Here is a 9,050-nt window from a genome sequence, read left to right as displayed (position 1 = left end):
AGTATTGAGATGTGGCCACCCTGTTCCGATGTGGCCACTAACTTGCAAGGGCTTGCTTATTGGTACTGAATGTCAACTGCTTAGCTGGTAGGCTGCTTAGTGGCACCCCGTTAGAGCATCTCCAGTCGCGTCCCCCAAACCGTCCCCCAAACCGCGCCGGATCGAGCGTTTGGGGGACGTGTTTTGTTCGTGCCGCGTTTGGGGGACGTCGCTCCCCAGCCGCGTCCCCCAAACACCGTCCTCAATCAGAAATTCAAATAGATGCATTCAAAAGAGATCGTTCCCGCCGATTCGTCGCGATCAGAGTAGCGGCGATGGATCAAAGTACTGGGCGCGCGATCATATTACAGACCGGTGGTGCATGCAAATTAGAAGAAGGGGAAGGGGTTGGGCGACGGCGTCGTATCCTGAGTCGACGCAGGCCCGTCGAGCACGACGACCTCGTCGCGATCCGCCTGTTCCTGTGCATGGTGCGTACGCTCCGTCGCCGACGCAGAGGCCGACGCAGGTGTAGCGAGTAGAAGACGCGTCAGCCCTGCTCTTGCTGCGCTGCCGCTGCCGCCGATGCCGTTGCCGGGGCCGCCGCGTCCGCCGCCGCCATTTTGGCTTCGATGTCGTCGAGGATCTGGCCTTTGAAGAAGTTGTGCGCCGCTCGCGTCCGGGGAGACATTCCCTCTGTCGACGTTCTCGGCAGGGACATGTCGTCCCTGCGTTTCTTGAGCTCCGGCTTCTCCTCTTGCCTCTTGAGCAGCTCGGCCCACCTTTGGTCGGCCTTCTTGTCGCGGGAGATAAAGGTCGAGGAGACGTCGGCGAGGCATTTCGTGATCGACGCCTGCGTCTTCTCAGACGACGCAGCGTCGGCCAAGGAGGCCTTGGCAGCCTTGTTACCAGTAGGACGCCCTGTCGAAGTTGCCAGCGGCGCGTCCAGATCAATGGCGTCCTTCCCCTTGGACAGCGACAAGCGCGTCAGCCGCCATTTCTCATTCATTTTGAGCTTGCCATAGCAATGCATGAGCACGAAAGACTTGTGACCTTCCGAGTTCTTCGCGTACAAATCCATGGCCCTATCAAACTAACCAAGGAAGCAGAGTCATTTCATCGAACACAATGTAGGCGCTACGGATTATGGAAGAAAGAGTCGTACCAGTTTGGCGACGTCGGCGCCGCTGTGGCCTCTGGTCTCTAAGTCGTGATGGTACCCATGGAAGGAGTTCACCGACGCCTGGATGATGGCCCATCGCGTCGACATTGCCTTCTGGCTCCTCTTCATTGGCACTTTCTGGTAGTCGCTGTTGATGAGCTTGCGCTCATCGAACTCGGCCTTGATCCTCGCCCAATACTTCCCGCTTTTCTGGTTGGCGCCGATGATGGAGTCATGGCTCACCGTCGCCCACGACTCGCACAGACAAAGATCTTCCAGAACCGTCCACTTCGGGCCTCGTGTGCCCGACGCCTTCTTCTTCTTCTTCTTCTTCTTCTTCTTCTTCGTCCTCACGCCGTCCGCGTCTACCTCCACGAGATCATCGTCACCGGCACCCTCGTCGTCCTCTTCCTCGCCGCCCTCTTCGTCCTCATCGTCGTCCTCGTCGTCCTCCACCCCGTCCTCTTCCTCGTCGTCCTCCACCTCAACCCCGTCGTCCTCCTCAGCACCGGCGCCGTCGTATTCGAGCGGACCCCTGCGGCCGGTGAAAGGGTCGCCGTCCGGACCGGGTCCTGGCTCGCGCTGCTCGTACGCCGGGGAGTAGAGGTTGTTGGGGTTGAAGCCGCCGTGCGGCAGCGCATCCTGGTAGTGCGGCGACAAGTTAGGCGTCACGCACCCGGGAGTGGCGGAGGGGCCGTCGTTGTAGAAGGCGGCTTGCGACGGAGAGATCACTCCCGGAACGTACACCGGCATGGACGTACTCCATGGGCTCGCGTTGGTGGCGGCGATACACCCGGCCATTACGTGCCGGTGCTGCCGCGCCGCCCGAGCCTTCTTCTCCAGCTCCGCCGCCCTCCGTCCTTTCCGCTCCGCCGTCGATAGCTTCCGGCGCAGGCAATCTTGCTGCCATTGATCTTCGGTCCATCCTTCAGGCTTCTTCTTCGCAGCCGGCGCCTTCCGCGGCTTCGCGAACGGCGCTGTCGCCCCTTTCGTCCCATTGCCCGGCGGCTTCTTGGCCGCTTTCTTCGCCATCTTTTTGGGGGCTGTCGGCGGCGCCATGTAGAGAGGGTAGCGGCGGCGGGTGGACGGCGGGAGGGAGAAAGAAATCGGCGGGATAGGAGAAATGAATCGGCGGCGGGATATGTTTTGGGAGGCCTCGTGCGCGGCGGTATAGGCGCGATTTGGCGGGAGCGGCGGGATTTGGCGGGAGTGTGAGACGAATTTTCCCTGTGCCGCTGACGGGTCGGCCCCGCGTCGGTTCGCCTCGCTTTTCGTTGTGTCCGGCGTCCCCGGAGCGTCCCCTGTGGGACGGGGATGGGCTCGGAGCGCCGGACACCGTATCGGGCCGCGCCGGACAAAAATGGGCTTTGGGGGACGCGGCTGGAACGCATTTTCTGTCCGGCGCGCCCCAAATCCCTTTGGGGGACGCTTTGGTGACGCGACTGGAGATGCTCTTATTCATCAGGACCTGCATTCAGCTCTAATATCTTTCTTATGATAATTAGTTGGCGATGTGATCTGGTTACCTCCTCGAGATTCCATGGGATCATGCCGGACTTCCGGTGGGTGTTCTTTAGTTTAGTCTTGGCTTATCGTCTGTGCAAGCTGTACAGTTTACAATTACCCAGGACTTTGTTAATTGATTGATCTGGAATCTTCTCACGAGGGCAGCAAACCAGCAACTCCTCTCTGCAGCGCTAGGCAAAAATTTAGTTGACCAGCAATATTCAGGCATGACAAAAGAAGGTTGTCTTATGATCCGTATTCAACCACTCATAAGAATAACTGGAGTATTATTTGATCTCATAATAGTGACGATGGTAACTGAGAAAACAAAAGAAAATCGAGTCAGCTGAGCCTGAGATATCACACTCACGGATCGGAGATAAATGTAGCGATGACTCCTTCCATTCCCACCGTTCCGTAGTATGTAATGGCACCTATGTGTATGCAAGCTGCCCATTTTGAAAGCAGCCGAGACAACTAATCAACGTTGTAACTACTCGATCTTATCTAACCCGGGAAAAAAAAACCTACTGAAGTCGATGGTACGGTAAAAAGAGGCGACAACGAACCTACTATGAAGACCCCAGTAATTTTTCCCCATCCTGGCAGCTGCCCTGAGCAGAGCATGGTTTGCTCCCCAGGCAAAAGCAGGGCCATCCTTCCCTGAGCATCGGAAGAGCCCAGCGGAGGGAGATTCCGTTCCGCCTCCCAAGCGAGCGGCGAGGTGACGAGAGGGGACGGGAGACAGGGGCGATTCGGGGAGGGCTTTGGGCCTTTTGCCACAGCACCTAAAAACAGCCCAGATCTTTTGCGAGATTTAAAACGGCCCAGTTACGTTAAGCGGTTGGCGATTAGTCAGCCAATTACTCGTCAGTGTCGTCACGACGAATAGCTTGGGGGATAGTATCTTGCACATTGCATGCATCGACGAACTAATAAACTGTGCCTAAAAAATAAATAAACGGTAACTTTGTTTTCACCTTCTCTTACTAGATGAAAGGGGCAGAGCTTCCTGTGAATTATTTTCAAGACAGAAAATTGGTTATCAATTTCAGACTTCCAGTGGCTGTTTAAAGTCTGAACAAAATATTTGACTGCAAAGACTGCGTTTAGTCCTGGTGGTTCACAACTGGAAGAGGGCGGCCTCACCAACGAAACAACGGCGCAACATCCTTGAACGCCTTGGTTCACTCCTCGGGGGCGTGTTCCCGTAGATGCAATGCAAAAGTTGTCAAGCTATGTCCTAAAATTCAGGCACTTGCAAATCGCACCGACAAGTGTTGAAAGGGCGAAAAACCAAATATATGCATCGAGAAGAAACTTTTGCTCTCTCGTTGCCGCTGAGTCGCTGCTGCTTCCCTCCCACTAGTTCGCCGCCCAGCTCGCCTAGGTCACAACACGATCTCTCGTCCCTCTCTCTCGGGGGATTCTTTCCAGGAAAGCGGAGACGATTTTATTTTTCCCCGTCGAATGGACGAGATTGGCAGGGTTTGCGCTGGGATTTCAGCTTGGCCCCGGCGGGGTTTACCTCCCCAAAACAACAGAACGAGGCCAAAAGGGGCAAAGCTCCTGCAAATTCTTTTCCAGAGATAGAAGAAAATTCCTCTCAGTTTCAGACTTCCTACTTCCAGTACCCTTTTTAATTCTGAACTCTGAAGAACTATGTTCGGTCCTCATGGTTCTCACCTGGAAGAAGAAGACGGGGCAACGGACTGACTTGGTGCGAGGCGTGGTCATGTCTGGAGGCATTGACAGTTTGACAAATGAGGGGCTGGACCATCGCGGCAACATCCTTGGCAGCATGTTCCGGTAGATGCAGTTGTTGTCAGCTCACGCATTTGCAAATAGCATGCACAAGTGTTGAAAGGGTAGAAGACCAGATATATATATATGCATCGAGAAACTTCTGCTCCTAGCTGTCTTTTTAGGATACAGTATGTGTTGGAACCTCAACAAAATGCGTCAGATTAACTCGAGTTACAGATGTAACAAAGTGTGTCTCACGCAATAACTCAGAAATGAAAAGCTTAAGAGTTAAGAACGTGCAGATTTTACCGGAAAGTGTTTTTGCCTCCCGAGGTTCAGTGCTCTCGCTATTTAAAAATAAATAAAATATAATTTTACATTTCATTAAAATCTAAAAATGATTTTGGGGATTTTCAGTGATATATCTCACAACCATGCAAAATCTCAACCCAAATTTCTTTTAATTTTGTGCTAGACAAAAATGATAAAATCTGATATGTTTTGGAGATTTGAAAATTACTACTTGAAGCAGATATTTTTGTGTAGCTTAGAATATAAAGTATTTTAAGTTGATATTTCACACGCTTGTGGAATATATTATTGTCTATATGCGGAACTTTTTCAAAAAAACGGAAACTAAAAAATATAATTTTTTTATTTTTAAAAGAACGAGATCACTGTTACCCCATGTGCATCAAATCTCTGCCCCCAGATTTTACACTCAATAGAGACAAATAATAAGCAAACAATGCTCAAATTTAAGATCGAGGGCACCAACCAAACCTTGCTTCACTCTCTGTTTCGTCAGCACACTCTTGTAATGGTAGAGACTACGGTTTTACCAGGTCTTAGGCGTAGATTATAGGGATGGAAGTGAGGGCGGTGAGGCTGAAGACGCAGACGCCGGCGGTTGGGCGCCGTCACTGCGAGAGGGAGGAGGCCGCGGCTAGGGCAGGGTGCGGCTAGGGCTTGGGGCTCCCGTCTCCTTGGGGCTCCGTCTCCTGAGGGACGACAATAGTATATGTTTATTGTCTGATTATAATCGATGTGGTACATGTGTTTATATAAGAGGGCAGCTGCTCTAAACCCTAGATAACTTGGGCTCAGCCCCTAATTCTGCCCACTATTGGGCCTCTTCCGTGCATACTGGAGCCCGACCATAAGAGCATCTCCAGTCGCGTCCCCCAAAGCGTCCCCCAAACCGATTTGGGGTGCGCCGAACAAAAAACGGTTCCGGCCGCGTCCCCCAAAGCCGATTTTTGTCCGGCGCGGCCCGATACGGTGTTTGGCGTGCCGAGCCCGTCCCCGTCCCACAGGGGACGCACCGGGCACGCCGGACACAACGAAAAGCGAGACGAAGCGACGCGGGCCCGACGCGTCAGCGGCTCGGAAGCCTAAAACCCCGTCGCTTACCTTTGGTCAAGCGACGTACGGACGCTTCTCGTCGTGCATGGCCGCGTGGCCGCCCGCGCCGCGTTATTGCATGCAACCACCCGCAGCCGCCGCTGTACATTAAGACGCCCTGTGGTTCGTCCCAATCTCTCACCGCTCTCAAACCTTCTCCCCCCAGATCTTCTCCTCGCCGCTCCAAACAATGTCGACCTCATCCTCCCGCAAGATCGCCGCGGCGAACGACTTCGGCCGCGGCAGCCTAACCGTGCCGGAAGCGTGGGCGCTGTACCACGCCCGATATCATGTCCCGCCGGACATGCGCCTGCCAAGCAGCGGCGGCTGGAAGATGGTCGTGAACAGCATTGGCGTCCCCCGCCGCCGAAGCCGGGCACGGAGCAATGGAGGGACGACATCAAGGCCCGGCGGGCTCAACTCACCGCCGAGGAGCGGGCGGATCCGACATGGGCGGCCAAGGACAACGATGACTGGTGGGCCACGTACTGCAAGGCCAAGTACGACGTCGAGATGCATAGCACCACCAGCCTCATCGGCGGGCCCAACAGCTGGAACAGGGACGGTCGCGCCCTGTTCTGGGGCGTTCTGTGGCGCACCCTCGTCAGCGTCATCCGCGACATCCGCAACGGCGCTCCAAGGTTGGAGACGCCGTTGTCACCGCCACCGTCTCCTCAAGGAGGACCACCGCAATGGCAGCCGAGGAGGACCACCGCAATGGCAGCCGAGGAGGTCCTCCTCGAACTCTTCTTCCTCATGACCAGCCCGATCGACGCCATCCTCGTCGTACCGCTCGGCACCCTACACCGTCCCCAAACGCATGGTGAAGGAGGAGCCGACGACGCCCGTCAACACGACGCGTTGCGGCAGCCGCAGCTGCAGCCGGCGGCAGCAAGAGAGGCGTGGCGCCGCCCTCCTCATCCTGAAGCCGGAGGTGAAGGAGGAGCCGGAGGAAGCGTCGCAGGCGGCGCTGCTGGCGGAGTACGAGCGCCAGCAGCGGCTCATTGCCAGCAGCGACGACCCCGAGGACTGCCCAGGGTTGCGAGCGGCGTTCTTGGCGTCGCTCAATGACAAGGACGCCTGGAGGGGCGACGTCGAGACGGCGATCGCCATGTCCATCCGCGACTCCGGCAAGCCGCTCGTGGACCCCACCGACGACGGCGAGGCAGGGCCAAGCGGCCTGGTGAAGGACGAGCCCGACGAGCGCGTCAAGCAGGAGGTCGTCACCGATGACATATACAACTTCCACCAGTACTACAACGCCTCCGGCCGTCGCAAGTACTTCTAGATTAGGTTTAGTTTAAATTTAGTCAAATTTCGTTCGAATCTATGTAATATATGCCAAGTTTGGATGAATCTAATCGAATCTCGCTTAAGTTTAAAATTTCCGAAATTTTGTTTGGGGGACGCAACTAGGGAGCGACGTTCCCCAAACGCGGCATGAATGAAACACGTCCCCAAACACTCAATCCGGCGCGGTTTGGGGGACGGTTTGGGGGACGCAACTGGAGATGCTCTAACATCTCTCCCCGCCTTCTCAAACAGCTCGTCCCCGAGCTGAACATCTGGAAACTGCTGGCGGAAATCGCCGAGCTTCTCCCAAGTCGCCTCCTCCTCGGGCAGGCCGGCCCACTGCACCAAGACATGCCACACGCCGTGACGCTGCTGTGCCTGCATCACCTTTGCCACCTTCGCGGGAGCTGGTAGGAGTCGGCCATCCGAAGTACGAGGAAGGGCCAGGGTCGCCGCAGGAGGGTCCCCTCGGTAGGCCTTCAGTAAGCCGACATGGAAGACGTCGTGGAGGCGAGAACCAGCTAGCAGCTCAAGGCGGTATGCGTGTGTGCCAACACGCTCCAGCACACGAAAGGGGCTGGCGTAGTGGGGTCCCAATTTGCGCTTGGAGCGCGGGTCCATGGACTGCGTGGTCCTGTGAAGGAGGCGCAACCACACCCAATCGCCCACCGCGAACTCCGCCTCGCGATGATGAGCATCATAGTACTTTCTGGCCAGCTGCTGTGCTTGGAGAAGATGCTGGCGCGCCTCAGCCATGATCTCGTCGTGGGTGCGGAGTAAGTCGCCCGCTGATGACCCACAAGTATAGGGGATCGCAACAGTCTTCGAGGGAAGTAAAACCCAATTTATTGATTCGACACAAGGGGAGCCAAAGAATATTTGTAAGCCTTAACAGCGGAGTTGTCAATCCAGCTGCACCTGGAAACAGACTTGCTCGCAATAGTTTATCAGTAGCAACAGTTTTATAGAAGTAGCAGTAGTGAAATATAAGCAGTAGTGTAATAAAGACAGCAGTAGTGATTATAGTAAACAGCAGGATTAAAATACTGTAGGCATAGGGATGGATGAACGGGCGCTGCATGGATAAGATAACTCATGTAATAATCAAGACAAGGCATTTGCAGATAATAATAAAACAGTATCCAAGTACTAAATAACCATAGGCATGTGTTCCGCATATAGTCGTACGTGCTCGCAATGAGAAACTTGCACAACATCTTTTGTCCTACCAGCCGGTGGCAGCCGGGCCTCTAGGGAAACTACTGGTAATTAAGGTACTCCTTTTAATAGAGTACCGGAGCAAAGCATTAACACTCCATGAACACATGTGATCCTCATATCACAGCCTTCCCTCCGGTTGTCCCAATTTCTGTCACTTTGGGGCCTCGGGTTCCGGACAGCAATATGTGTATACAACTTGCAGGTAAGATCATAAAAAAATGAATATCATCATGAATCAATAACATGTTCAAATCTGAAATCATGGCACTCGGGCCCTAGTGACAAGCATTAAGCATAAAAAGTTGCAACAATATCATAAAAGTACCAACAACGGATACTAGGCACCATGCCCTAACAATCTTATGGCTATTACATGAACAATCTCATCCAATCCCTACCATCCCCTTCAGCCTACAGCGGGGATTTACTCACACATGGATGGGGAAGCATGGATGGTTGATGGAGAGGCGTCGGTGGCGATGATGGCGATGATCTCCTCCAATTCCCCGTCCCGGCAGGGTGCCAGAACGGAGTTTCTGATCCCGAAAGTAGAGTTTTCGATGGCGGCGGAGTTCTAGATGTCTTCTAGCAAATTGGTCGAACCCCCCGTGCGTTTTTAGGTCAAGGGCTTTAAGTAGTCCAGAGGGGAGCGTGGGTGACATAGGCATCCCCAATGGGCATGTCGAAGATAGTACCCGGGGTTTACTGAAGGCCCACGACTCGAAGAATAAGAAGAATC

Source organism: Lolium rigidum, chromosome 3 (assembly GCF_022539505.1).
Source record: "Lolium rigidum isolate FL_2022 chromosome 3, APGP_CSIRO_Lrig_0.1, whole genome shotgun sequence".
NCBI classification, from domain to species: domain Eukaryota; kingdom Viridiplantae; phylum Streptophyta; class Magnoliopsida; order Poales; family Poaceae; genus Lolium; species Lolium rigidum.
The sequence above is the reverse complement of the archived record's forward strand: the minus strand, read 5'-3'. Positions refer to the sequence as shown.